The sequence below is a fragment of the Falco peregrinus genome, chromosome 7, assembly GCF_023634155.1.
Source record: "Falco peregrinus isolate bFalPer1 chromosome 7, bFalPer1.pri, whole genome shotgun sequence".
NCBI lineage: Eukaryota > Metazoa > Chordata > Aves > Falconiformes > Falconidae > Falco > Falco peregrinus.
Genome location: NC_073727.1, coordinates 62,339,719 through 62,367,647, shown reverse-complemented (window position 1 = coordinate 62,367,647; position 27,929 = coordinate 62,339,719). Strand labels below are relative to the sequence as shown.

General features: G+C 37.6%; 1 protein-coding gene across 2 annotated transcripts in view; it reads right to left on the bottom strand.

Moving 5' to 3' along the window:
- ROCK2 (Rho associated coiled-coil containing protein kinase 2) overlaps positions 1-27,929 on the bottom strand; it is a 100,932-nt gene that overhangs the window by 71,944 nt on the left and 1,059 nt on the right. The gene's annotated exons all lie outside the window — the stretch shown is intronic.

Sequence of the window (27,929 nt, the reverse complement as noted above, 5' to 3'; positions counted from 1 at the left end):
TCAGAAGACCTCCACAGGTCCCCTGCTTCCTAAATTTCCCTATGATGGGTATTATGCAATTCTGAAAATAGCTTCAACCAGAGCTCAGTTACTCACAGGGTGCCATGTAAATCTCCAGAAATACCACAAATAATATGGCTAGACACTGCTGTTAGAAGACCTGACAGGATATTTTGTGAAACAGTATTTCATCATGTATTGTGTTATCACAGTGTCATCGATCACGGACCGTGGCCTGTCTGTCAAAGATCATGACTTTGTTTATTGTAGATAAGAGATGCCTGATGGATAAACACAGATTGAAATGAGCAAAGACAACATCAGACAGTATCACAGGCAATCAGCTGGAACCTGGTCTCCCATGTATGTGGTGACTCAGACTCACTGGCTAGCTGGATCTCCATTAATAGAAAGATGGAAGGCAACTGAAGCTAGCATGCAAGAGACTCAAAACAGAAGGAAAGGGGTTTTTTACATCATAGAGTTAAACTAGAACTTATTGCCATGGGATGTTTCTGCTGCCAAGAAGTTTACTTTGGGCTGAAGGCTATTGAATTCAAGGGAGATAAAGCTGTCAAGAACTACAAGACAAAAGAACACCACATCTACCTTGTAGAGTCCCTGAGCTGTCTCGCCTCCACAGGCTGGGAAAATGCAATGAAATAGGAAGAATCCTTCTGCACTCTGTCCCACACACTTCTGAGCTACTAGCTATTGCTGGAAACAGGGTAGTTAGGCAACACAAACTCCTGATTCAACCTGGTCATCCACTTCCATGTTATTACTTTGGGCAACTGTCTCTTTATTCCTACACATGTTGGTTCAGTCCCTATAAGTAATTACAAGGAAGTTAAGACAGAGACTTTCTTTCAGCTTCAGTATTACATGCTCTGGACAACAGAGAACATCTGGTGTCAAACTCAAAAATACACAAGGAATAAGAGAAAAGTTTCAACAGAGACTAAGAGAAACTATTCTGAAACCAGCAGTACACTGTATCTTGCCTCAAACATGAGAAAATAGAGGCTAGATTCAAAGGTCAGCACTAGCACCAGCCAAACCAAGCACACTGCTATAAAGCAGGCAATGAGCGCGCAGAAAACATTTGAAAGGATTTAGTACCAGCCCTATGTGGAATAAACCAAGTTTTCTAATCTTAACAAAACACAGAACAAGAAAGCTATTTACCATTTAGTGATGTTTTAAAGATATACTGCATCTACTTTAAGCTAACTTGTAAATCTTGAGAGTGGCATTAAAACTACATACACACAGCTGTATTAGGGAAAAAAATTACAGCTTTGGATATAATATAATAAAGGTTGAGCGCCCAATCTTACTTCACTTCCACATCACGATAATCCAGCATGGTGGCTGTGCAACACTGCTTTGTGTCTTCTTTCCCAGATGCAACTTCATCTCTTGCTCAGTGAAAACAAAACCAATGGAACTCAGTGTATAAAATTTTTCTCATGTAGTTTACAAACAACATTTTAGGAATATTCAGTGTTTTAGGAACTTGATTTTCATTACTCCACAGACAATGCAAAAACCACTCACACTGCAGTTGCTGAAATACCATGGCTGATTATCAATTTATAGCTGGTTAAACCTCATTCTAGTTAAAAAAGGCTATTTGTTGTGATAATACTCTAGATGGTAACTCTGAAAAAAAGTGGGACACTTGGTCTGGCATTTGCATAACGAGTTTCCAGAACATTTGTCTTCCCAATGTTCCAGCTGTAGGTGCAAATCAAACAGTTGGGTGTGCTTATGTATACAAGCTCTTTTTGTTTGCATTTCTGAAAAGGAATCATACCAAATTAGCAAAGAAAACTGTTGTCTTTTTAGAAGAGACTCAAATCATAATGCAGTTCCTTAGTCTTTCACTGCTAAGAGAGAAAATAGTTTCACGTTGTAGCAGTATTTTAAATGTTAGCTTTATCTTGGATAACTCCAGCGTCTTTAAGACAGAATGACTATCTCACTTTCCAATTTAGTGTTAGTTGCACAATTTCACCAACCTAGGAAATGACTACTTTAAAATCCAATTCAAAAGAAGACTTATCTTGACTAACACAAGCAGTGCTGTGAAACTGTTCTAAAATTACAAGTATTAGAGTAAATATATTTTCTTCACAGTAACGAAGATGTTCCTGAGCTACTGTACACTAGCTCTTCTGTTCATTACAAATGAAGTAAAATTAAAAGTTCATGCTGTACATATGCACATTCATGCTTTTAGTCACGAGATCTGTAATGTGATTTTCAGATGGACATAGAAGTTTTCAACCTCTCAAGAAAAAATCCCATCCAAACCCACTACGTTTTGAAGTACATGCATTTTTACCTTCTGTTACTCTTTAATGGAGTTCCTGGTCCCTAAGTTCCTGAACACAAATTAGGAAGATGAAAGTACGCGGGTGAGAGATAAAACGGATCCCCTTTTTACTTTCAAGTCCAAGAAAACATTTTGATACTAATGCACAAACCTGGCATTATAAAAATGAAGTGTGTTGATTTTAATCACTTAAAGCAAATGTGCAATAACCCACAATGCAGCTTACTTTCTAATACTTATTTCCAAATTTTATATCACCCTGTACTACACACTATGCAATTCTATATTTAAGACATCTTCTCACTCAGAATGCCATCACTCTCAGTGGAAATACTTCAGTTAGATACCAAAATAGAACTCCTAGAAGCAGTAATCCTTTATGCTGACTCATTTCTCTGAAAATATAACTTTGGTTCTTCGAAAGCATATACCTAACTTCCTTATGTGCTCAAATCACCCATGTTTAAGCATACTTTTCAGAAACACTAAATTACAGTTACTATTTTCACTACAATAGCAACTATTTGTGAGACTTCACTAATGTACAACTAATCCCTGCCATTCTGTCTGATCCTACAGTGGCTTAAAAACATCCGACTAATAAACTGACCATGGAGTGCTTGTTTGAAAAGTACATATAACTGTATTTGCCTACTAGCAGCAACATAGTACCCCTTCTACAAAGGACAGGTGAAGACGACAAATGGGATGCCCTTCTGATAGACCGCACACTCTGTGTAGGGTACAGGTGAAATAAAAAAAACCAACTTCAGTGGTCCTGTCTTCTGCGAAGAAGACAGCCCTGATGTCAGAATCACAAATGCCCCAAGTTCCCAGAGAAAGGTACTTAACAACAATCCAATGAAGTCTTCCCCAGTGAAAATACCCAACGCAGTGACTCAGTCCCCATGCAGATTGTATAGCTGTATTCTATGCCAATGACTATGTTTCAGAGTAACAGCAGCAGCAAATATTATGTCCAGCGTCCAGCACAGCCTTACTGCTGCTCTGCAAATGAAAAGGTAAACAATATCAACAGCTGTTACTTGCACTTCCCATTGTGACTTGAAACACAGGCAGACTCCTAGACAGACACTTCTGCCTGGAGTAGGTGCACAACCCCACAAGATTGCTGATGCGCATCCTTTCTCCTCCCCTCTTACCAATTTTCACTCTACCAATGTCACAGCTCATATCTCATCCATGCTGCAAACTCAGCACTCAGGCAGCACCTAACTTATTTTGTTGGGAAACAAGATCAGATTAACCAAGATGCTGCATTTCCACCCCTTTATTAGTCAAAAACAGGAGAATGTAAAATCTAAATGAGGCAAATGGCCTCAAGATCATTGTGAGGTGCCATAAATTATAATAAGCAAATGTTTACCAATAGCATCCATTAGTGAGAAAACATCTACCTATGCAATGAAAGCAACTATAACAGCTTAGTAGCATCATCTTCTGTTACATCACCTGCTTATTCCCACTTCGGCATGAGATTCTACAGTTCAGGAGTTACACAACACTTAGAAACCTTGTACTTACTTGAAATCTCCTGTCTATAGTTGTACAACCGCATTTGTTAAAAGTATTAAGTGCTGTATATGTAAGTATTTATGAACTATCTTTCAAAGTAATAAGAGCTCTTTCAAAGTAGTAAGAGCTGGAATTCATTTTAAAGTTGGAAAAATCTTCATGAACCACCATCATTCAGAACTGTGCATTAAAGTTGACCCTCTTACTAAGTAATTCATCTGCTTATTGAATTTTTACAGGTTTTCATTTGGCTTAAAAACATCAAAACAACTCGAAACAAGTTTGCAAAATATACTACATCCAAACACATGCTTAAAAGGGTTCAACTGCTTTACCGTTATTGAGCACTCCTAGCAAAACCAACAGCAATTCTTATGTCCGTCAGCTGAGGCTGTGAAGAAGCCTATCTCGCAGCAGCAGCACTTGAGAAATAGCTGCCTGTTCCCCTGCAGCCATCCAGGGCTGTGCACTGCATGGTGCACTGCTGAGAGGCGAGCAGGAATCATGGCCACAGACAGGGGACAGTCACTCTGGTCCCATTTGTCCATGGTCAGGTGCACAGGCTTTATGTCCCTTTATGTATTCAGGAACAAGAACCAGAACTCCCCCCTGTACTAAGAAGCCTTCAGAGCTGCTTCCCTGCCTGTAATTTGCCAGCTCTTCCCTTCTACCTCATGGCAACACCTGTCTCTGAAAACTGCAAAGAGGAAGAAAAAAAGCCCATCCCTCCCACAGAGAAGTATTTTCAAAACTAGGAGACTGTTCTTCAGCTACATGTGAAAGCCAACGCTGCCCTCTGAGCAGAAGCCTTATCCGTATTTCTGACATGAAATTCTATTCTAGCTGAATGAACACTACCCTTCTTTACCAGAACAGTTTACCAGCAATCAGGATTGTTTGCTAGGACATGCTGTTCTGCGTATCAATTTTACATTTACAGTTGCGCTATTCAATTAACAAGAATGCTCATGAAGACATTAACTCACTCCCTTTGTCCTGAAGAAACATTTTAATAATGAAGCCTCTTACTAGCACAATTTTAGATTTCTTTGTATTAAAAAAAGCCCTAGGAAAAAAATCTACCATGGGAAAATTAGCAATAAGTATGCAGAAATCATATTAAGACAACATTTCTACAAGTCTCCCAAGTTCTGAAGCTACCGGTAAATTTGCAATCCAATCTTACTTTGTAATATACATGGAAACCTACAACCGTGCCTTGCTATGTATCGATTCCTACCCGCTCAGTTGTTGCAATTAAGACTGTATGTGCAAAGTTAACAGTATGATGCTTTAATCTAAAATGTTTAGGAAATTATAACCATACTTTGCCTCATTTTAAAAATCTTCCACTTGCTACAGGAAATAGTTGAACAAAAGCAGAACAGGGCACCTGCCCAGCCCTACAAACAGCTGCTCAAGTACTATCCTCTAGTAAGTACATGATTAAATGGGAAAATTATTTAATTTTCTGATCAGCCTCAAAATTAAGCAGGTGCTACATAACACATAGCCATCTGTATGTGCTACTGTGTGAATGTTTGTGTGAAAAGCAGGCATTTTTAACAATATTACAGACACTTGTAATTTATCCAAACTATGCACGTCAAACTTGCAACTCAAAGTGTGGTATCTTACATTTGTTAAACTCTGACATTAGCAACAGAAAAAAAATGAAGCTACAATGTAGTTGTGACAGTGTGAATCACAACGCTCTATGCAAACTCACTTTCTGACTGACTACATAATTATGGCACACTGTAATTAAGCATACTCTTCCAAGTAGTGATGATCTTAGTAAACCAACTCCCTCCTTTTAAGTTTTCTCACCAAGTCAAAAATAAGGAGGTATTCAGAGACTTCCAAGCACCCCTCCGAAAGCCTGATGACACAGTCACCTCCCAGCTGCACAACCTTCCTGCTGACACCTCATGTTTCACTAAGAGATCCATGTCCTTCCTTGGACAGAAATGGACTGAATGCACGTATTAAAGTAAGACAGAAGCATGAAGATCAATGGAAATTTATGCTGTGATTTCTTGGGAACTCAGAGGAACACTAAGTACTGTCCCTGCAAATGCAGATGTAAGCTATTCTGTGCAGCAGGCATGAAAATGAGGTAACTGCTTTTGCAACTTCCACTTGCAAACCAAGTTGCACCAGCTCTTCATGCTACAGAAGTGAAGAAAACCTAAAAGTTTCTTATGACTTTGCACTACAATTAAGTGAATCTTGACTGAATTGCCTTATTTCTACTGAAGCATGAAGAAGTTTAATATGTAAGGCTTTTTCAAAAGTGGTGCTTTAACTGTATCAGTAATACAACACCAGAAGTAGTTATTTAACAAAGCCATGTTCCTGTGTTCATCATCATAGAATCATAGAATGGTTTGGGTCGGAAGGACCTTAAAGATCATCTAGTTCTTTGGCACGGACACCTTCCACTAAACCAGGTTGCTCAAAACCACATCCAAGCTGGCCCCAAGCACTTCCAGGGATGGGGCAACCACAGCTTCTCTGGGCAACCTGTTCCCGTGTCTCACCACTCTCATAGTGAAGAATTTCTTCCTAATACCAAATCTAAATCTACCCTCTTTCAGTTTAAAGCCATACCCCTTTGTCCTGCTGCTATAGACCCTACTAAAAAGCCTGTCTTTCTTATAAGCCCCTTTAAATACTGAAAGGTCTCCCTGAAGCCTTCTCTTCTCCAGGCTGAGCAACCCCAACTCTCTCAGCCTGTCTTCATAGGAGATGTGCTCCAGCCCTCTGATCGCCTTAATGGCCCTCCTCTGGACTCCCTCCAACAGGTTTATGTCCTCCTTATTTTGGGAGCTCCAGATCTGAACATAGAAGTCCAGGTGGGGTCTCACCAGCACAAAGAGGGATGCTTCTTTTGATGCAACCCAGGATATGGTTGGCTTTTGGGGCTGTGAGCACACATTGCTGAGTCATGCTGAGCTTCTCATCAACCAAAATCCCCAAATCCTTCTCTTCAGAGCTGCTCTCAATCCATTCTCCAGCTGGCCTGCATTTGTGCTTGGGATTGCCCTGACCCATGTGCAAGACCTTGCACTTGGCCTTGAACTTCATGAGGTTTGCATGGGCCCACCTCCTTCCTCATTTCCTGCTTTTTTCTTCTTGGGGTTTCTTTCCTTGTATAGCTCCATCTCAGCTCAGTTCCCAGACAAGATTTAATTCTCTCAAAGCTGATCTTGCATTATGTCCATAATATGTCATTAACTGATTTTAATATGAAATGTTTCACCACGGTCTTATGTCTTCTTCAGAGTTGCGATGTCTTAGTCAGTACATTTACAGGTTTTTAAACTCAACTACACAGTCCAAGTTGCCATGCCATTTTTTCCCTAGAACTATTTTTTTTTCTTCATTGCATGTGAAGAGGTCTGCTGTATTAACAATGCATGCTGCTCTTCTCATCAGACCAGGCAGTAAAAGATCTTTCCAAATCTTCAGCTTGAGAAGACCACAAACTTCTGAAGACTGGAGATTTTTTTAAGGAAGTAAAGCTTTTAAACAACAACTTTCAGAATTCTTCTCTTTATATTACAACAGTTCAGCTGTTCTGTCTTCCCCTAGATGCACACACAGACCTGTGAAGGACACCAGTTTTTCCATCAGCTTAGTTCCTTTCTTTAGAATGCTCTCTGAAGGTTTTCCATTTTTTCAGTCTAGTTGATGGCAAAAGCAATACTCAAGCCTACTTCACAGCTAAATAATAGCACTCCACCAACTTCACAAAAGCAGAGGAATTCTACATAACTACTGTTAATAACCATTTAGAAAGAGGTTCTGGTGGTCTGTTGCATGAAACTATAACTAACTCAGCATTTTCTGATAAAATATTACATTTACCACACATTTTTAATTAAGCTGTAGCTTTATTATAAGCACTTTAACTTCCACAGGCTTCAAAGCAAATTTTTGAGCGAGCAAGACTACACGGTGAAATGCAACAAAAGTACCTAATGTAACTGAAAAATGCTGCCAGTAAATTAGCAAATGCTGGATAGAAACGTTATTTAGTAGCACTTCAAAAACCTGAGTGGGGAGCAAAAGAGGGTCTAGCCTGGCACCATCTCCTAAGGCGATATATCACTGCATAAACTACTGGGATTTTAGAACACCAACATCAACTGAGTGCCTGGGTGGCCATAGGAAGCTGCAGTTTTACATTCATAGTATTTATTTTCCATAATTTCTTGGAACACAGTTCATAGTTAAACACAGAATTTTTCCCAATATTTAAATTTTAGCTGTGTGATGTCATTTCACCTCTTTACCTAGACACAGCTTTTGACCAATTAAGCCCTTCATTAAAAAGGTTATGTTAATGAGACCATTAATACAAGCTCTCCCCTCTTATACATTCCTTCCCTAACATGACATTAACAACAATGCACCTAAGAGACTTATAAATAAAATCTATGCAGTCTATCCCTCCTACATCTATCTCCAGGTCTCAGCATCTCACTATCTGGCTTATACAAAAGAAATCATAATAGGTATTGCACACATTAGCCATACAGAATGTAAAAATGTTATTTTAAAATGCAAGTTTTAAAAAATAAAGTTAATAAATTTGAAACTTATGTCTAAACATATTATAGTCTATTAAAATAATTTTAATAGGATTGCACTAAAGGTAAAATAAAAAAAAAGCCTAGAAGTTGTAGTAAGTGGCTCCTGGAATACATGATGAAGTAATCCATTTGCTGCATCTTTTAACAAAGCCTGAAGGACTTCCACAAATAACAAACGTGAAAATGTTGAAATTGTAAAATATGTCGGTAATTGCTTCTTTTAAATTCACTGAGGAAAAAGGATCAAAAGTAGTTCTGTAGGAGGGCTTCTGACATGGAATTTAGTGAACAGCTTGTACTTTTTATAAAAACTGACCAATTCATATAATTTTCACATGAAGTAATGACCATTATAGGGCATTCTAATATACATGTTGCATCAAGGACCAGCGTAAAAGAACCATTGAAGCTAATTTTTTTCCATTTGCCCCAAACTGTAGTAAACAGCCATCACATTGTTGATGCTATCAAGAAGCATTTGAATAAAAACTGCAGAGAAATTGGAAGCTCAAGCCTATGCTATAGTTAAGTGAAATGTGATAAACACAACAGTTAAGATGGATGTCTCAAGAACTTACTCCACCTCACTCTTCTCAAAACAAACTTTGAAAGCCGGTTAACGTTATCATTTGCTTCCAAAGCTGTGTATGTTGCAGGCATCTAACAATGAGTAAATCAATTATAGCAACCCACAGTAATTTTCAGGGCTGCAGATTTACCAGTCAAGCAGCATATGTTTGCATACAGCAATGATCTATTCAAGGTCTGAGGATGAAGTTCCAGGACAGTCTAAACCAGTCTCCCCACCCCTAAACAAAAATCCCCACCCCTCCTTTGACTCAGCAGTGATGCCTTTCTCATCTTGAGCAAGCCAGCTTAGGGAGCTAAACTGGCCAGGTCTTTTGCAGTTTTCAGTTCTGGCCATTTAGCTTCCTAAACCTGCTAACTGCAGGGCCAGATAAGTAAAATGAAAGCCAGCAGAAAGAACACAGCAACCAAGACAGATCAGTTAGATACATGGGAAATTACTCCTGAGAAAATGTCATGTCATTCCAACTTGAAAAAAATGGGGTGGGGGCGGGGGTGGGGGTGGAAGCGGGGGAGGGGAAACAACACAGACACTGGACCACAAAACTGTAAAGAAGTTGTTTCTTTTATTCTACCAGTGCAACTTAAATTCAAAAGAAGATGTATCGAGTGTTTCTGGTCACACTAATCAGTCTATTTTAAGAACAGAGAATTTTCGTAACTGTAAGAAAAATATGCTACGCATACTATCAATAGCTATTAGTTTATCCACAGAAAATATTCTGCATTTTGCTGAGTTATGGTTCACAAACAACAGGACAGATAGCTGTCTCAAGAACAAAACACTCCCTACGTATTTTTAAGTCATCCACCAAATTCATCATTTATTTCCTCACAAACAAACAAAACAAAAAAACAAAATGTGAAAATAGTGAATATATAACTAAACATAAAACTGTTCAAACATGAATATAGTACCTCCCTTTGCTTAGGAAACAGAGCAGGAAATATAGAGAGAATGAAAAAGAGAAAGGTAATTTGTAGGAAAGTCATATTTACATGGGTCACATTCAGCTGTAAATTAATACACATGCAGCTATATCAATACGTATATATTTTTGGGCAAGGATTAATCATAAACTATTGTCATTTAAATAATTCTATTTTAAATTGATCCATCCTCTGTAGACAAATGGTTACATCACCTCTTCAAATAGCTTTTCCTTCTCATTCTATTTAAGATAAAGGTCATAACCCCTCTCATAAAAGTGTTGTTTGGATTTATATTAAGTAGTTCGAAAGAATGTTTATCCTGAGTTTCATGTATCTGCACTGTCAACTTGAAAACCTCCACCCTCCCTACCCTTCAAAAAAAATCCACCCTGCAAAAATCCAAACTACACTTTTCCTCCTCAACTTCCTATCCCATTCTGCAGATAAGCGAATGACTAAGGCTTATCTTAGATCTTGGCTGGAGTACTGCCATACAATTTTATGGACATGAAGACTTCTGGAGCCTAGTCCTGCTGTACAAAACACTGCAGTATTCCTCCACAGCCAGAGCAGCTGTCTCAATACATTTGGCTCCTGTGGTTGATTTAGACTTTGAAGATTGTCGCACTCCTTGAGAAACACTGTGTTCACGAACTGCACCTTGCAGTATCAAGACATCAGTGTGAACCTCCCACCTGAAGATCCTGGTCTATAATTACGTTCCTCAAGCAAAGAGGCTTTCTGCAGCAGAGATGAGTTTTATCATCTGTATCTAGAAGCCTAAGTGTTTGAGAGACCAGTCCAAAAACAGAGAATGAAATTCCACACAAATTAAGGATCACAGAAAAGCTCATCAACTTCTCCAGTACAAGCTCCGTTTCCTAGTCAGATGGTGCTTACTTGCTACAGGATTTGTCTCCAAATATCATCATTGAGGAAGACAGCATAATAGATTATGGAAAAGTGAATACAATTTCCCAAACTCTAAAGACAAAGAAAGCTTACAGGAACTCTGAAGGCAGCCAGCCTTACAAGTCTGAGACAAGACTGTAGCTTTCTTCACTTATGTCAAGCTCATTTTTAAAATGCATTTCATAACCCTGAAGTGTGTTCTTTCGACAACATTTTAAATTTGTGGCAGAAAGTTTCTTCTATGTACAATAGAGATTAGCAGTTACCACAATTACTTATAAAACAAGTGATTAGGAAATACTACAATTTATCTCAAATTTATGAAATATATTTAAAGATGTACTGTGTGCACATAAACAGAAAGGAGAGAAAAAGAGATAATAGCTGGTTCTTATTTGACAGTTTGGGTTGAAAATGCTTTTCAAAGACTAGCATAATGAAAGTAGTGCAGCTAGCACCAAGGTAGAGCAAACTACATAAAACTGAAGTATTTTTCACTAAATGCTTGGCAAAAGGAGATTAAGGGGACAGAACACCTGTCAGCCAATATGACCCAATTAAATGTACTGTAAAGCTCAGAGGAAAGAAAGCACAGGTAATGTACGTATTTCCTCACTCAAAACATTGAAGAACAGTTTTCATTATTATTTCCAGTGTTACGTATTCATATTTGTCAAAGGGGATTAATAACTCAGAAAATAAAGTTACTTAAGTAATCATAGGGGATATGAAGAGCAACACATTTTTGCAATTACTCAAGTCATGCACATGAAACAAATCTCTTGTCAAAATTCACTTTCAGTAGCATAAAGAAAAAATAACTTCCAGGTACACACACATATGCATACCAAGGCACATGGTAGTCCTTATTAGTGATCTCAGAGAAAAGCAGACAGTACCATGTAAAACATTCAATGTCTTTAGAATACAATCTTTTAAGGGGAAAAAAAAAAAAAAAAAAAAGGTTTTATCACTGTTCCGATTTAAGGATGTGATAAATCAGTAATTTTAATCCTGTGATTTTCATCACAGTGGCACAGTTACAAACATTCCAGCTATTCCAATTCAAGTTTCACATGGATAACAGAACAAAACATCTGGAGTCTGAAAAAAATAAAATCATCAGTGAGCCCAGGATGTCTGCCCTTTCCTCTTCCTCCAATTATTTCTTCATAAGGCATACAAAACTCACTCCAAAAATACAGTGAAATACCTGGGAAAGAAGGGGTGGAATTCCACAGAAGTTGAATATATTACTAGATTACTGAATTTATTATTAAATTTCACATAAGGTAAACTGTTCAGCTTCAAAGCAGTAATGACTATGCTAACAAAATACACATTCAAACATTAGGTCTAATATGTCAGGAATCCACTTAAACGAAACATACTTTTATTAGGAAACAGACTTCATTTGTTAACTGAAATGGCTCCATGTTGCTCTAAGATGAGAAGAAAGATTAAAATTAAGTGGGTACAACAAGTATCTTGCACATCAGAGAGATTATAAAAAACAAAATACAGTCACTGGCATCAATTACCAAATCCATGGTCCTCTGGACTAGAACAACCTCATGTCTAATTCTGGGCCCATAAGTAGTCCTACCCACTAACTTGTATTTACTAAAACGTTTTAAGCTAAACATGCATAGTAAGTGCTTGTAAAACTGCACCATAATAATGTTTCTGAAAAGCATTTCCCCTGCCCCAAAGTGCCTTTCAAAAGACTTTCAGGAATCCATCTCTCTAGGATCCATTTCACTTTCATGATTTGTTAAATAATAAAATAAAATATCTTAGTCTAGCTATCTAATCTGTTTATCTTGGGGAAAGGAATGTATAATAAAAGGGAGAGATGATAGAATGTACAAACACCCAAAGAAACTCTCCACTGTGACAGAGAAACTCATTTCACCTCTTTTGTAAAGAGATGATAAATTAACATTTTGGGAACAGCTGCACAGTATAACAATACAGATTTTGGATTCGCTGTACTTCATGTTTCACATTAGTGTTGTCAAAAAAGGAACTCTATGAAGAAAACTAATACTATCCCCTGGTATACATACTTCTCTGAAAGAAAATTTCCTGTAGCATGTCTGATCAGGAGATTCAGTATATACAGAAAGTGATCCTGTCACAGTTCCTGCACTCTAAGGTAAAGAAAATATTTTTTGTACCACCCACAATCTGTTTTGTTACCAAAACAGGACTCTGAATTGCTTAATATCAGGCTACAAACAGGAAATAAACTGAACATAAAACTGACTGTGGTGACACAGTAAGTGTCTGTTCCCTCCACAAATCCTATTTGACAGTTTTGTAAGATTTTCAGACAAAGAATCAAGAATTCTAATTCCAGTTTTAACTCCAGTAAACTATGAGTCTATTCCTTATGTGAACCTCGTGAAGTCCAACAAAGCCAAGGTCCTGCATCTGGGTCAGGGCAGTCCCCCAGTATCAAAACAGACTGGGAGATGAATGGATTGAGAAGGACTTGGGAGTACTGGTGGATGAGAAGCTGGACATGACCTGGCAATGTGCGCTCACAGCCCAGGAAGCCAGTTGTTGTGGGCTGCACAAGAAGCAGTGTGGGCAGCAGGGCGAGGGAGGGCATTCCGCCCCTCCACTCCGCTCCGGCGAGACCCCCCTGCAGCGCCGGGTCCAGCTCTGGGGCCCTCGGCACAGGGGAGACATGGACCTGTCGGAGCGGGTCCGGAGGAGGCCACAGACATGGTCAGGGGGCTGGAGCAGCTCTCCTGTGAGCACAGGCTGAGGGAGTTGGAGCTGTTCGACCTGGAGAAGAGAAGGCTGCGGGGAGACCTTACTGCAACCTTTTAATATTTAAAGGAGTCTTACAAGAAAGACAGAGAGTTTTTAACAGACTTTTTTTTTAACTTGTTGCCTGTAGCAACAAGAGGCAACATTTTTAAACTGAGAGACAGAAGGTTTAGATTGGACATAAGGGGAAATCTTTTACAGTGAGGGTGGCAAGACACTGGAACAGACTGCCCAGAGAAACTGTGGATGCTCCATCCCTGGAAAAGTTCAAGGCCAGGTTAGGTGGGCCTTTTGAGCAACACGATCCAGTGGACAATGTCCTACCGCCTGTGGGAGGGGGGTTGGACTATATGGTTTTAAAGGTCCCTTCTAAGCCAAACCATTTTGCGATTCTGAAAGACTTCTGTCATCAGTACTGGAAAAGACAGTCTACATCAATACTCAGCTATTTTCTTAATAATTTGTAAATGTCATCCATCATTAAAAATACCTTTTTCTTTTACCAGCTGTAACATTAAGCATTTGTTTTCTGTGGAACCTTCAGAAGAGTTTTATCTGTGATAAACATACCCATATCTCCATTAACAACCTAGAAGTAACGCATTTTTTCCTTTACACTTAAACAATCTTGACTCAATATAACACTACTGATGTAGCTGATGTTGCCCTGATGTGATGATGATCTCCAGAAGTCCCTTTCAACCGCAACCATTCTGTGATGGGAGAATATGAAATCAGAAGACAATGAGTAAGTGTAAGGACAAATTAGTATTTGTATAATTTAATCCAGTCAGGTATCAAAGCAGGCTGCACTGGTTTCAGCCTGCTTTGTGCCACTGTAACACAACATACATATCAGAGATGGAGCAATCGTAACATGGCACCAAGAACAACTGACAGCTAAGACCTCAAATTAGTCATTTTGGCATTTTGTATGTTGATGGATTCCATTATTGCCTGCTCTTTTCAGAAGAAAACATGAGCCATTACTAATTTTTAAAACAAGCTTGTTTACACACAGAATCCTGTTTTTTTCCTAAAACAGAGGGGAAGAAACAACCGATTAAATCAACAGTATACAATGCAAAAAATAAGTTTATGTTACTTGAATGCAAACGTAGAAAAGGAATAGGAACTGGCCTTTTACAAGTTTCTTTTCTAAAATAAACCTTTCCAGTTTCTACAGTTTTCTCTGTAGATAGGCTAGTAAGATGGTGTGCTATTACCCCATTACTTTCTTATATAGGTCTGAATGCGATATCAAAACTTACTTCACTCTTTTATTCTATTTCTCTTTTCTTCTTAAGTTTGTATTAGCAGATTCGAGCTTAATTTAAGTTCTCTGCAATTTTGAAAGTAGCTACAGTATTTGCACAGCAGTGTACAGAGCTTTGGTCTTGTCCCCGTGCTCCCTTCAAAGTTTCATTACAGACACTGGTAGGACACAAAGCTTATGGCCTGCACTCAAAAAAAGTAGGCTGCATATTTTAATTAATAAACACACCATTCATTTGAAACCTAGTTCTTTGAGGAAAGGAGATACACTGTGGATTTTTTTTAGTTTGTTTTGGACAGGTGTAGGATTGTGGGTTGTTAGGTTTTTTTTAAATGTCACAGTGGTAGTTACCACCGTGTTTTGCAAATCTGCCAGGATTAACTGGAAAAATGATTCAGGTTAGTTTTAATCCAGATTAGTAACTCAAATCAATTCACAACACATCGGCACAAATATCTGTGTCATCATTAGGGAGGTGCCCCATCAAAGCAGGTGGAGCTACTTCTTTAACTGATAAACTATTTGTGGAACTCAGTTATATGGATCCATTTAAAAACAAATGGCTAACAAAGGGAGAAAGACACGGGTTAAAAAGTTTCTGAGATCACTCAGCTTCAGTTTCCCAAACCAAAAAACTCCTGTCTTCTTCAGATTTCTGAACATTTATTTTTCTAATATTAAAAGCTGCTTGGTATCTCCCTCCAACTGCATACAATTTTATTGGTTCATTTACAAACTCCCAGAAAATAAATATATTTTTGTTAAATACACAAAAAAATTTTACTACTCTTAATGACTAAAGCCCTTAAATAAATACAAAAATATACACAACTTAAAAAAATCTAGACTATTAAAAAAAAAAATCCAGAAAACCTTATTTCAATTATCAAGACCATAATGTCTATTCCTCTTCTAAATGTGCTATTCCTATGACAGAAAAGCTAAGTTGGCTCCATTAATAATTTTTTGCACATACATATCACATGACTGTCCTTGGCTGCACCCACTTTTTTAGAAGTAAAAGGGTCACCTTCTCTGTAGTCTCTTCCTTCCTTCAAAGCCTTATAGACTACCTGAGAATAGCTAGACTAGTCTTAATTACTGCTGTATTTACCTCCACATTGCAGCCCAAAGTTGTGTAACCCAGGGACCATAACTGCCTATTTAGTAAGCTTGCATCTGCAAAATCTCATCTCTTTCTGCTTCTATAAGTCTTTCAGAGACAGATACTACATCCTACAGCATTTTAGGGTTTCCCTAATCCCCTGAGTACTCATGGCTATTGAACGGATGACGACAGAGCTTATCTGAAAAGACAGAAAGACATTCTAAAGGTCTTTGTCTATGACTGATAGAGATCTTCACAAAGGAACCCACATCCTCAGGAACCGTTGGTCTCAAACTGAAAATTAAGTACCTTGTATCTTCAGAATTGTGGGACTATTTCACAGCCTTTTCAAGATAAAGCTACTACAAGGAAAGATTCCTAGGCACTGTAAAATTTAAACCAGGTATAAGAATTTTCTTCCAATAGATAATAACTTTACAAGGTAGTGGCATTATCTTCATACATTTGAGCAATGAAACATTGCCTTAATCACCATGTCATTTAACAGAAGACATGCAATGCATGTCTGTCTTTAATGAGACAGTTAAATTACAATTCTATCAGAGTTTTACATACTGGTATTAAAAATACCTGCTGTGCTCCTGGTAGCTAAAAAATTTTTAAATGGAAGAATATTTTTCAGTTTATTTAGCTCGTGTTTATTCCAACATGATCAGTTTCCCCATTCTTTGTATTCCAGAGACAAATCTGCACAGAATCAAAAAAACATGATTGTGAAATAAAAATACAGCCAAAAATCCAGGGCTAAGTGAATATCCCAAATTACTTGGGAAAACAAAGTGAAATAGAAAATAGATTTCAAGCTCATCATGGTTTTATAAGCAGAAAATAGTTTTCCCATAGACAGTAACTTGTTTCCTAAAATTTCCTTAAGCTTTGGCAACAAGCAATTCCGATAGGCAAATACTATCTTGCCTTTCCATTAGACCTGAGCAGAACAATTCCCACAAGAGTCATCTGAATCAGTTGCTTTCTCAAGGAATCCCGTTTTTTACACTTGAAGGAAAAACTCCCTTCAAGATCACTAGGGTAAAAAGAGGTGTATGCACTCAGCTAAATGTTGCAGGGAAGAAGAAAATTTACCTATACCTTTAGTAACAGCATTGCAGCACACATCCTATATATATACACACTCAAGTACAGAGCACAACACCCATGAGCTAAATAGAAACAAAACAGTCACACCAGTGAAGCACTACCCTACAGCAAGTAGAGACTATTACTAGCTGTCTACTAAAGGAGCATTTATATCTGGGGAAACAAAGTCCTTACATAAACAAAAAACAGTTTATCAGCTTCACCTCACAACATTTAGGTAAAAGCATGACCCTAATGTTTCAGGCCATTCCAGACAAAAGTTGGTCTGTAACTGACTTGGGTTTCTTTTTTTATTCCTTACTACCCTTCATGTAAAATCTGCACACAACTAGCTATACACAGCTTACTGTCCAAGGGAGTTCAAACATATAAAAACAATTTATTAAAGAACAGGGCTACATCCCTTTACTCACACAGCAGCATTTTCAGAAAGTGAACATAGGAATAAGACCAGATAACTGGAGTTGTATTATTTTAGATTAAAAGATCTCCTGTTTCTACTTTACTATCTCTTGCTGTGCTGCAAGAATGGCAATACCACATTTCACCACAGTATTTCTTAGCCTGTTCTGTCACACTGTGTCTAATCTAGCAATTAAGTCCAAAACCAGCAGAACCACCAGCAATTTATGCTTAAAATGAATTTTGACAGTGCTCAGGGTGAACGACGGTTTCCAAGACTGCATCTGTAGCAAGTGAAACAACAGCAGCACCTGAGCCCCTGTGCGAGACCTCCATTCCCCATGCCAACCACAGCATGATTTTGGATAGCCACAGGCTAAGAACTTAACACTAGGGACACAGCAATACCATGCCAGCTAGAACATGGCAGAACCCTGACGCTGTCTGGTTTACTGTTATAGAGACTTACAGACTACCATGCTGATTTATTTACTTTCATGATTATTTTGCATGCAATCAAAACAAAGACAAAAATGTTATGATGCTCTCATGATCCATATGTACTTTCAGCATCAGTGACTGTAAGATACTACAGCATTAAGCATGTTTGCATCTTTCCCCTACCCCTCCTTCTGTTTTAGAGGACAACTAACCCAACAGGGGTTAGTTTTCAGACATTAGAAAATAAAACAATTCAGAAAACTACTTTGTGTATAAAACCAAGAACAATTCTCATATGCCAAGAAAGGAGTCCAATCACATGCTATGCTCTTCTGATGTTTATGCACTACAAATAAAGCTTGAAATCAAAATATAACTAATTTTTTTTTTTACCTTGGACTAAAACGTGTATAAGAGTTTTCCTCAATCCCGTTTTCTACATACTACAAAACCTCAAAACAGCTTACACAATGCCATTCCACTCACACCTTACACTCAGCATCCATTTGATGTAACATGTTGATAAACTGATATAACTTCATTGTATATTGCTTGGTTTTCATTTAATTAAAAAATACTTGGATTTCAAATATACTGAAACTTCACCAATTTATATCTAAGTCTGAAAGATATGCTGTGCATCCTCCCTCATAAATTTAGACAGTGTGATTTCAAAACATGAATATTGTATTACCACACATCCTTTCAGCCATACCATACTGCATAGACAACTTAAACTCTACAGTCAGGCTCAATGCTGTCTCCAGCTTTCTGGTTCAGTGAAGTCACTCCTGCAGTAGTCTCATATAAAAAAGATCTAGGAGGTTTAACAGTGTCATATGTTACAGAATTGGTTTTAAAGTTACCCTTCAATGTTACTGAATTTTGGCAAAGATTTTCTCACAGGTAAAGAGGGGACTTCTGGCACTTAGGAAACACTGCAGGGCACACATCAGAAAAAATACTGGTATTTCTTCTTAAAAAATGAAGAGCACTGAAACAGTTTATTTTAACAATTAAATTGCCTTTCTTCAGAGGCAGCCAACCATTAAAATAAATGAAGTGATTCACACCTCATGGTGCTACTGTTTCAAGCTTCTACATGTACCAACCGTTCTTCATCATACTGTCCATATTTAGAAGTTTTCTTCATAATCCTAACAAATTATTTTCAAAACAGAGAACTAGCTGGATAGCTACAATTAAAACAATTTGCCAGGATAGCATTTATCAGGAGATGCAGCTTGTGTTAGTGTATTTATTATTTCTTATATATTTATCTTTTAATTCAAGCTTAAAATATTCCTGAAACAGAAGAAACACTATGCACATACAAGGCAGTGTTTCTGCTACCTTATTTGCTGCTGCATTCAGATTTTGCCACCAGAATTTTGACAACCAGAGTTCTGCTGCTCTCCACTTTCACTGACATAAATGCCACCATTTCCAGAGTCAAGACAAGTCCTTCAGTTCTGGGGAGATGAACAGTGAGGAAACCCATAGGGATGAGGATTAAGAAAAATAAATAAAAAATAAAATAAAAGAGGCACATGCCATATAATTGAATTAATTCATTCATAGTAATACTGAACAGTGAACTTGACAGCAATTAAAAAACCCAAGGCAATACAAAACTTCATGATTTAGTAATAGGAACACTTTTATTTTGAAATCACAGTTATTTTTAAGCTTTCCCTATCAGATCTGTAGCTTAGTTCAGGTGCTTACTCTTAAGTTTAACACAATTACTAACTACTTTGTACTCACAGGGAAAAAAATAAACATAGAATAATGTTTAAATTAATAGCAGTAGCTGCAGTACAGTCATAAACTGTCACTACCTCCTTGCCACATGAGTAATTCAAGTAGTTGTTTTAAGTCACTTTTGATATGAAAGAATAAAATAAAGATGTGGGGTGTGGGAGGTGTACTTTACAGTCCAGGCTTATACACCCCAAAGAGGTCATTAAATTGCATAGGCCAAGAAATAAAAAGTATGGCTTAATGCCTAAGTGGGCTGACTTTTACTGTTGGTGGAAGAGGTCCTGAAATGTTCACTAATGAAACCAGATCATGCACGTGTACAGCTGGCATTAGAAAGGTTTTCATTATTCACTAAACCAACAGTTTCCAACATGGTATTATTTCCTGCTCTCCTCTACTTTCTTGCACTATTAGAAGGAATAATTCTGTTCCTATAGTGAGAGACTTCATGATTATTCTATCACAAAAGTTTAAAAAAATCCACAAAAAAGAGCATTCAGAAGTCAAGCATGGTTATAAAATTGTGTTAGATGGGGTGGAAGCAATATTAAGTAACCCCATAACATCTTCTGTGACTTTAGCTGCACATGTTAGAAGTCTACCACAACATGCACTTCCCTGTATACCAGATGGTGCTAAAAGTCATTTACAAATAAAAACCTGTGTCCTATACAAGCAACAAACGACAAGGCTTGTCTCCCTAATCTTGCACTCAAAATAATCGTCACTAAACTGAAAATTGACACCAGAACAAACCAGTTTCAGAAACCACAGGGAAAACCAGTTTAAAACTATTTTCCATATGAAATAGATTTTCACAGCATAAGCAAGCCAAATGACTGTATACCCCTCTACCAAAACCAGTGCTTTACAATTTTTAGAGCATAGTCTCTTTGAAGATGTGCACATACACACTACAGTGAATTTATTGATGCAGCACTCCATTTTGAACAAGAAAAAAAAAAGAGGGTCTCAATCAAGTTGTACAGCAAGAACAAACACGAGTACACTAATTTTTCCAAATTCACAGCTCATTCAATAAAAAGTAACTTCCAAGCAACACCCAGAGGTATTTATTTCCCCATATATATCTACACCACAGTAGGGTAAATTATGTTCTTAAGAGAGCAATGTTTGATATTTAATCAACTACTACCTACGGAGTTTGGACAACTACCTGTAACAGCAGTGACAGACACGGTCAAAGAACAATGATGTATTACAGTCTTTACATAGTAATCAAGATTTTTGTTAAACTTTAAATACCACTCGAAAGAAAGTGTGGAACTTTAGCATTTGTCTTCCTTCTAGTTATTTATTTACTTGGTAATAGTAACAGTCAACATTATTTGTTCTGAGATCAAAAAAAAAAAAAGAATAAAAAGAATGTTTGGTAAAGATTAGCTTTTCTTCTTTCATCGTGGTTCAAACATTCTTTCACATCTGTATGTGACCTCCTCTTTATATCCTCCTGAAGTATAAAAAAATTCTTGTGTTTCGATGAGTCACCCAAACTTCATCCTGCTTTATGCAGGATCCTGTTATTCTGTACTTTATATACAGACCAATAAAATCAGTACCCATGATTTAGGACAATCAAGAGGCAATAAAGCAACCACTCAGTTATCTGAATCCTCAAGATTCAGAATTAAACACTTTCACATAAGGTTGCCTTGTGATCACATAAATTCATTCTAATAATTAAATTCTTCTCCAGTACAGTTTTTTAAAAAAAAGCTTCATCATCTCTATTTCATATAGTTGGAACCGAATAAAGCACTACATTAGGTTTCAGACCCTCCCGCATGACATCCTTTTTTTTAATCCCTCTGCCTGTATCATCTGAACAACACCTTCCTTCTAAAAAAAACGAATGATAATTTGACTATGGCATTAAAGTAGCAATGCTGCACACTAACATCAAAACCCAGTAGTCTCCATCTGGGCACATAAAAAACAAAGAATATGTGACTGGTTACCATTTTTGCAAAAGATTTGACTTATGTAAGCAATTCTACAGAAAATAAAATTAATGAAAGACAGGCATAATGAAAAATCACTTGTATGTGGCACCCAGACTGTTTTTCTTCTCATGTCTATCACCTTCCAGATCCTACAACAACTGAAGCAGAGACTGAACAGGAGGGATGCTTCACAAGCCAATCAAGAAATTTGCGTCCATCCCTCCTTGTGAAACAAAACAACTGAACTCCATGACATTTCATAAAAGAAAAAAAAGGCCCCTCTCTCAATAGCTGTAACTGTAGCAGATGTATACAGAAAAAAAAAACCAAAAAGCTAAGTCTACACCACATAAGGAGCTGTTACTGACAGAGACTATCCAACCTAGTGAAATTTGGACAACAGTCACAGAATCACAATCTTCCAAATACAGAGAGTGCCTCTGCACATTAGCAGGTGGCCAATCATGGTTTTAAGAATAGGGTCTTTAAAATTTGTTAGCAGGTAATTAATATAATGTTTCAAAATAAGGACAGAAGTGATGCTTCACCTGCACTAAAGAAGCTTAAATGTCACTGGCTGTGCAGATGCACTGCCGCTGGCAATACAGGGAGTGTTCTGACATTTCACTACTGTAGCAGCAAAAGCTTCACACACAGTGGGTATGGCTTCGGAACTGAGCATTACATTCAATGTTCTGTTTACATAGCGAAAGACTCATTAAAATAAGTTTATTACTAGCAAAGGCTGCCAATATAAACATAGTATTCTTGCTCTTAACCAATGGGATGTACCAAGAAGTATTTTAAATAAATTTGTTACCAGAAACAGTTGGTGCTTTTTAGTATAACAGTTTAGAACAACCTTGGACACACTACAGCATGCACCCCCAAAAAAACTCCATTATTACGGGCTATAAAAACATAAATATTTTTTTAAAAATATATTATTTCATTATGTAAAACTCTACTACCAAGTTTCAAACATCTTCATCTTTAAAATCCAATGTCAGTTCCTCTGTGGCAGTGATACAATTCCAGTCATACTTCTGTAGATCAAACATTGGCAAGAAATCATCAACTGATAGCTGTGGAGACTGGTTACTGCAGTAGCTTTTTTTCTTTTCAAATCAGGCAGCTTTTGTTATGGATTGCATTACTAGACAAACAGCCAAATGCTTTGGCATGGCTCTGCCATTAATTGAAAACTGAAAATGTACTTAAAAAAATAGTTTTAATCAGCTTTCGCACAGACTACTCAGCTGATACTGAGACTAATATCTGGAAAAGCAAAGAGTTCCTGAATTTTTATTCCATCACATACAAAGCAGAAGAGAACTCTGCTAATCTGATGACATGGCTGTCTTTTTTTTTTTTTTCCCCCCCTCCCCTTAAACTGTTACAGAGGCTGAACAACTAAAGGATATTAATGACCCACTCTGCAATCTGATCAATACAGGTGTAATACTGGGAGTGAACATTCCTCTTGTGAATGCACACACAAAACCTGCACACATCTCATATGGAATTAAAAGTATCAAAGCTGAGCAAACTGGCTTTTTTGCTCTCTTAAACTAAAAGGGAAAGTCCTTAATCCTAGCAAAGAATACAACAGACTATAAGAACACGTAAAACTGTCAGAAAATAGAACTGTCCTTTTCTAGCTAACTACATTGCTATATATAAATCCATCACACATGAACAATGAACAAAAGACAATTCTGCTTCTTTAAAGCTCATCTTTCACAACTCTGCAGTAGATGTTCTGAAATTACAGACCAAAAATAGAAAATTTGTAGAGTCAGAAACTAAGAGAAATAACAGCATGAGAACTGTAACAAACAAGAAGAAAAAAAAGATTTATCCAAGAACAGAGAATTATTTGGCCTTTTGACTACTTACTGGACAATGAATTTCAGATCAGATCCTGCTAACTGCTGCATTTTCAGCTCTTCCCTGTGTTTGCTGGCTGAAATTAACGCACAGATTGCTTTTACTGCTTCCAAATTATGTGGCAATAAATTCAGGAAACTAAGACAACTTTCATATTAAATATGATACACTTTGAAAGATCTTAAGGCCAAACTCCTGCAAAGGGATACATGCATGTCAGCCATGATGATCTACAGACACTGTATTAACAGAGCTCAGTCTAGTGATTAACACTCGTATAAAGCTGGTATCTATCCAGTTGATGAGATTGCTATGGACAGATGCACCTATTGAAAGGATTAGAGTCACAGCTGTATCTGCAACCCACTTTTTATTAGGAGTAAAATTCTAGGGTCTCAATGGCAAGGATCAACTTAGATGAACATCTATTCATGTTCAAACTAGCATAAATACACAGTTTACCTGTCAGCTTTATTTTAACAGAGAAATAAATAGCAAATTAGTTAATTTCTGGTTTGTTTTGGGTTTGGTGGTTTGGTGTGGGGTTTTTTTTTCAGTTTTAAGGCACTTATATTCTGAGAAACTTAATCACTCTCCTGCTAATCATCTCTCCATTTCTTAGTCCACCATGAATGCATTCCCAGCGTAGCCCAGCACCGTGCTAATGATTTCACTGCTGCACTGCCTACTTAACAGCTTTCAGAACTCCTTCTTTCAAAGGCTGACACAACCATAGCAGTACAGGCAGAAGATACTCATCACTTTACATCTTTAGTGTAATGTCAAGTTTTAAGCTTAATGATAAAACCCTAAGGCTTGCACTGAACAAAACCAAGGGCAGACACCAGTTCCTTTCTCTAGGCAACTGCATGCAGCTGTGGCTCCAGCAAAAAGACCAGGCAGACAACTGCAGGGAGGAGGGTAAGATTTATCAAAGCAGTTCGTCACCACCATAAAACTCTAAAGTTGAGTTCAGCATGTGCTGAAGTGATACAATTACCCATGGCAAGGAAGTGAAGGTCTGGATTAGTTTTACACAGCCTACACTGACCTATCTGCTCTAGTTTTAGAACACAGTAAGTATTGAGCTAATGCTTACCAACACCCCCCTAAATAATGTGTATTTAATACAATAACTCAGTCAATACTGTAGATAGAGCATATATGCAAAAGCATAAGCCCACAAATATATTTGAGAACCATTAAGCTCTTCTTAAAATGTAGCTGTCAACTAGGAACTATTCGGTAGGAATGTATTTATAGAAGGGTTTCTTATAGATCACCCAAGGTCAAATACCATTAAGTGCTATCATCAATGTGTACATGCAGTACACATAAAAATGTCACTTCATTAGATTAGTGGATAATACAAATTGGCAGAAGAACAAATAATAAGAATGCAGTAATTTTACGAAGTGATCTGCACAATCAAAACTTAATACACAAAACAGGTTTTCATAACCACTACTGCAATGTTACATGACCAAAAAGAGCAAGAGACCATATCATAGAAAGCTGCAACAATAAGAAAGTTGTTTTTCTTAGCATTGGCAAGCTAACACAGGCTTTTGACATGATACAATGAGAAGAAGCGCACTCAGTAGATGTCTAAAGGAGGTTGCAAAAACCACTTCTCTTTGTAGATGTTTTTGCTGAAACCTATCGTAGAACACTGTATACAGTTCTAGCATTCGCACTTTCATCTCTTTATCAGACCAAAAGGAGAAGAAACCCACCAAATGCAGGATATGCATTTGACCCATGCTAATGAGTAGCAAGTTCTCTATGATTTTTTTTAATTTAGCAGAAAAAAAAAGAAGACAGTGATAACCATGTCACATTTCAACTGCATTTTTTTAAATTTTGCCTTCATAACTAACTACCAGGAGAAACTAAATAGCAAGTTCTCTATCTCTTAATGCCTCTGAATTGAGACTGCATGTGTTTTCCAAAGATATTTTAATCAAACGCAAATGATTATGCTCAACACAGGCATAAACAAACAAGTGTTAAGACACGCAATATAGCAAAAATCACATCAGAAAAATCTAGCACTCTCTCTTGAGCCCCAAAGGGGGGTGGAAGGAAAATAATCAATATATTTCCTTCATAGATTCTCTTGCTGAATAAACAGATGGATGTGGTCAACCATCCTGTAGTCGGGAAGGTACACAAAAAAAGTCTCTTCACATCTAAATGAATAAAATATCTCTTGATAGGCAGTGGAATTGGTATATAGAGAAAGACAGCTTATTACCTCAGCTTTTCACATCTTTCAAATTTGCACCATGTGTTGCAGATTAACAGTTACTTTTTTGCTTTTTACGGCTTCCCAAAAATAAAGCATGCACACAAAATGCAGAATAGCAGCTGTTTATGACTTTTTACGGTGTAAGGAAATGAATTCCATTTTGAATTCCATTCCACATTTTTAGTTTTGGTTATGTTATTTTTGGAGGATGAAATAGTGGCATTCCAGCTAGTCTTTTTAAGATGTTTTCCCTGACTATTAGTTTCTGTTGCTGTATTTCTACTTTTAACTGAAAACACATTTCAACTTATGAGAATTTACACTGAAAGTGAGCTGGTTAGTAAACAAGTAAATTTTGCAATTTGAATGATATTTTCATACTCATATGGTATTTTCAACTGCCTAGCAGAATGCCAATACAAAATTAATGTCAAATAGCATAAAGCAACAATACCAAAGACCAAAAGAAAAAAAAAACTTTTCAAGGATTATGTTGCAAATTTCCTATGTGAGAATAATAAATAAACCTGAAGTCGTTCATTATTTTGTACACAGACATATAGAGTGCATAAGCTAGGAAAGTTGATTGATTAGCATTATATTTTACATGCTGCTGATTTTTTAAACAGTACTTACAGAGCAAGTGCAGAGAGCAAAGTGATGTCTTTTACCATGGAAAATATGCATTTACAATCTAGCTAATGCCCTCCTATGGTCTGCTAATTTGTCCAATGTATTACATGAAGCAGTCTACATTGTAAGCATAAGAAACAAAACAAAAATCAAGTGCTAAGAAGCCCAGTCTCAATTTTGCAATTAGAACCGCTCTTCAGAAACATAAACAGTTTTTAGTGTATCTAATCTACATCCAAGGCAGGGGAGGTGAGAGAATAAAAGAAACACACTGTTGAGTATAAAGGGAGAGAGTGTGAAAAAGTCTACTGGGGTTAAGTATTAACCTGATGCATTTTTCAGAACGACTGTACTATTTTTAACTGCTTTTTTTTGGCCACAGGTCAAAGTTTTCCTAGCAAAATACCAAAGTGAAAATGCTGGGAGCAAAGCCCAGAGGCAGCTCTGCTTTGGCCTAGGCGAAAACTTATCTGAATCCAGTTAGGTATGTAACACTGTTTCCCATTCCCCTCCATTGACTACTATGGCTGTCATTATGCCTCTGAACATCTATGAGAGGAGTTAATACAGTACTGAAGCCTCGAGAAGAGCGTTTTTCAGATGTTATAGGAAATGCTTATATTCTCCACACAGCACAGGCATACATACTGCTCAGTCAGTTCCTGTATTTTGGCCAAACAGAACTGAGTCATTTGAAAGCAGAAAGAAAAAAAAAAAAAAAAAGACTCGGTATAAGTGCCTTGAGCAACTCTTGGAAGGACTGGGATTTTTTTTTCCCTCTTTTTCTGTTCCTCATAACTGGGCCACACTGGAAATCTTGGGACAGACTGGAAATATAAGATTTAAAGACCCTGAAGTTCAGTAATAATAAAAATAATCATAATCAAGACTGCCTCTCACTGCCTTTCCAGAGTTTAGAAGTTTTAAATGGGGAAATATAACTCCCTTCCCACTCCTTCCTGAGGGCATGGATTTCCTACTAAAGGAAATTATATTTCATACACTCACACAGAAAAATGCTATTTGAAATAGGAGACAGACGAATCAATTTGCCCCAATGGAAAACAAACGTGACCCCACAGGACCCCCCAGTTACATTTCTCCCTTAGGCGTGTCCTTTTCCTGATTTATTTCCACATCGCACAACAAACCTCCACTGTACCGGAGGCCGGTTTTGCAGAGGGGTGCGAGGATGGGCAGCGGGCGCAGCGCGCACAAAGGCAGGTACTTTGGGAACGGGCACGCTGCGACTACGAGGCGCGAAAGTAAACGCTGTAAACGATGCCGGGAGAGGCAAAAAAAGGCGCTTTCCTCCCCAGGTCCGAGCTTCCCAGAGACGCTTCCCACTTTCCCCAACACACGCTGTCCCTGAAGGGGAAGCGCTCGCTC